Source organism: Triturus cristatus, chromosome 1_1, assembly GCF_964204655.1.
Source record: "Triturus cristatus chromosome 1_1, aTriCri1.1, whole genome shotgun sequence".
Taxonomy (NCBI): Eukaryota; Metazoa; Chordata; class Amphibia; order Caudata; family Salamandridae; genus Triturus; species Triturus cristatus.
Genome location: NC_140579.1, coordinates 175,485,183 through 175,488,883, shown reverse-complemented (window position 1 = coordinate 175,488,883; position 3,701 = coordinate 175,485,183).

The following is a 3,701-nucleotide window of genomic DNA, read 5'->3' as shown; positions in this document are numbered from 1 at the left end:
GTCCCGGGCCTTTGGCAGTGCCGCAGGCCGGGGGACGGGGTCCGGGGCCGGAGACCCCGACCCTGGGCCTGGCCGGGCCCCTGGACCCAGCCGGGGCTCCCGGGACAGCAGGCGCAGGGGAAGCCTCCCCGGGCCCTCCGGACCACGTCCCGGGCACCCTGCCGCGCGGCAGGACCCGGGACGGAGCCCGGGGCGGGGAGGCCGCCCTCCCCGGGGCCCCCAGGGGCCAATGAACCCAGACAGGCCTGGGGAGGCTCCCCAGACACAACAGAACCCCGTCCCAGGCCTTTGGCAGTGCCGCAGGCCGGGGGACGGGGCCCAGGGCCGGAGACCCCGACCCGGGGCCCGGCCGGGCCCCTGGACCCAGCCGGGGCTCCCGGGCCCGCAGGCGCAGGGGAAGCCTCCCCGGGCCCTCCGGAGCCCGCCCCGGGCACCCTGCTACGTGGCAGGACCCAGGAGGGAGCCCGGGGCGGGGAGGCCGCCCTCCCCGGGGCCCCCAGGGGCCAATGAACCCAGACATGCCTGGGGAGGCTCCCCAGACACAACGGAACCCCGTCCCAGGCATTTGGCAGTGCCGCAGGCCGGGCTATGGGGCCCGGGGCCCGGCTGGGCCCCTGGAGCCAGCCGGGGCTCCCAGGCCCGCAGGCGCAGGGGAAGCCTCCCCGGACCATCCAGACCCCTTGTCCAGGGCACCCTGCCACGCGGCAGTCCCCGGGACAGGACCGGGGCAGCATCCGGGCCCGTCCTGCTGCCGGCTGAGGACCGAGAGGGGTCCCAGAGTACCCTGTCCCTAGTAATCCGGAGGAAGGCTACATAGCGGTAGGGCTCCCGCCTTAACCATGGGCTCGGTGGGCTCTCTGCTTCCTGGGGGCTGGGGGACAGCGGCTGGGACTCGGGCACGGGGAACACCGACGGAGCTCTCGGGCCCGGGCGCCCCGGGGGTAGGACTGCCCGGGACCCGTGGAGCCTGACCCTGGGCACTTTACCACGCCGCGGGCCGGAGGAGTGAAGCCTGGGAGGATGTTGCCCGGGCGTAGCCCATCTGGTCCCCGGCAAAGAACCGCCAGCCCCGGAGGGGTCTTCCGGCATACCCTGCCCATACTAATCCGGAGGAAGGCTACCCACCTTTCTTGTAACCCTCGCGCTCCGAGTGACGGAGGGGACCCTAGGCGCGGATGCGCCCGGCCTCCTGGAGCCCTGGCTGGGATCCGCAAGGCGGATGGACCCTCATCGGGACTTCCAGGCTGGCCCGGCCATCTGGTCGCCCTATTGGAAAGCATTGCGCGCGACCAGATGGCCGAGGGGAGAGGTGCAACCAGATGGACGGGACTGACAGGGCTCCCATCTGTCCAACCCCGAGCCTTCGCGCTAGGGTTCCCGCCTGCCCACGCAGGGCTCCGGGGCTGCAGGGCTCCAGGGCTGCAGGGCTCTGGGCCTGCAGGGCTCCGGGGCTGCAGGGCTCCGGGGCTGCAGGGCTCCGGGCCTGCAGGGCTCCGGGCCTGCAGGGCTCGGGGCCTGCAGGGCTCCGGGCCTGCAGGGCTCCGGGGCTGCAGGGCTCCGGGCCTGCAGGGCTCCGGGCCTGCAGGGCTCCAGGACTCCGGGCTGAAGGGCTCCAGGGCTGCAGGGCTTTGGGGCTGCAGGCCTCAGTGGCTGCAGGGCTCCGGGGCTGCAGGGCTCTGGGCCTGCAGGGCTCCGGGGCTGCAGGGCTCCGGGCCTGCAGGGCTCCGGGCCTGCAGGGCTCCAGGGCTCCGGGCTGAAGGGCTCCAGGGCTGCAGGGCTGCAGGGGACGCCCAGGGGACCCATGGAGCCCGTCCTGGGCACTTTGCCTCGCCGCGGGCTGGAGGAGGAAGCACCCGACGCCCCGGGGAAGTGACGTCCGGGCTTGGCCCATCTGGTCCCCGCCTGAGAACCGCAAACCCCAGGAGGGGTGTCCCGGCATACCCTGCCCCTACTAATCCGGAGGAAGGCTACCCACCTTTCTTGTAACCCTCGCGCTCCGAGTGACGGAGGGGACCCTAGGCGCGGACGCGCCCGGCCTCCTGGAGCCCTGGCTGGGATCCGCGAGGCGGATGGACCCTCATCGGGACTTCCAGGCTGGCCCGGCCATCTGGTCGCCCTATTGGAAAGCATTGCACGTGACCAGATGGCCGAGGGGAGAGGTGCGACCAGATGGCCGGGACCGAAAGGACTCCCAGCTGCCCACACCGAGCCATAGAGGTAGGGCTCCTGCCTGCCCTTGCAGGGCTCCGGGGCTCTGCACCAGGGTCCCTTGTCCCGGGCAGATGGACACTTGGCAGGCCGCAGGACGTGGGATCCCAGGCCCTGACCAAACATCAGGAGGCCCGGGGCCGGTCCCTGCTTCTCAACGCAGCCAGGCCGGGGAGATAGGGGAGCCTGCCCAAGCACGAGGGACCCCAGTCCCGGGCACATGGTCCCTCAGGTTGTGCGCTCGTTTTCAACAATTTTTTTTTCAAAATTCCGCGAAGAGGCATTCCGCAAATTCCGCCCAGCCCTAACCAAACTCCTACTTCCGCAAGGAAAAGACTTAGCCAGCCACTCACCCACCTGGCCCGGTCCCTGCTTCTGATCCCAGCCAGGTCTGGGGAGCCTCCCTTGGCCCGATGGACCCCATCACGGGCACCCGGACCCTCACCAGGCCGCAGGACGAGTGCTCCCGCACCACACGGTCGTATAGGGGTGGGCGGAAAATTCTGTTCCGCCAGCGTAGAATAAAAAAGCAAGCCACCCCGGCTCATGGGCCCGGTCCTTGCTTGTGAAAGCAGCCAGGCCGGGGAGCCTCCTCCGGGCACACGGAGCCTAGCAAGGCCCGGGGAGAGCATCCCCGGGCCCCGGTGGACCCCCGTCCCCAGCGCCCGGACCCTCAGCTGGCTTGCGGGACAGGGGGCTCCCGTACCCCGGGACTGAGCTCCAGCACCAGGCCCAGCTTCCGGACCTCCAGCCAGGCCGGGGAGAGACTCCCCGGGCCCCGGTGGACACCCTGTCCCCAGAGCCCGGTCCCTCGGCTGGCTTGCGGGACAGGGGGCTCCCGCACACCGGGACGGAGCTCCAGCACCGGGCCCAGCTCCCGGACCTCCAGCCAGGCCGGGGAGAGACACCCCGGTGGACACCCTGTCCCCAGCGCCCGGACCCTCGGCTGGCTTGCGGGACAGGGGGCTCCCGCACCCCGGGCGGGAGCTCCAGTACCGGGCCCAGCTCCCGGACCTCCAGCCAGGCCGGGGAGAGACTCCCCAAGCCCCGGTGGACACCATGTCCCCAGCTCCCGGACCCTCGGCTGGCTTGCGGGACAGGGGGCTCCCGCAACCCCGGGACGGAGCTCCAGCACCGGGCCCAGCTTCTGGACCCCCAGCCAGGCCCGGGGAGAGACGCCCCGGTGGACACCCTGTCCCCAGCGCCCGGACCCTCGGCTGGCTTGCGGGACAGGGGGCTCCCGCACCCCGGGACGGAGCTCCAGCACCGGGCCCAGCTTCCGGACCCCCAGCCAGGCCCGGGGAGAGACGCCCCGGTGGACACCCTGTCCCCAGCGCCCGGACCCTCGGCTGGCTTGCGGGACAGGGGGCTCCCGCACCCCGGGACGGAGCTCCAGCACCGGTCCCAGCTCCCGGACCTCCAGCCAGGCCGGGGAGAGACTCCCCGGGCCCCGGTGGACACCCTGTCCCCAGCTCCCGGACCCTCAGCTGGCT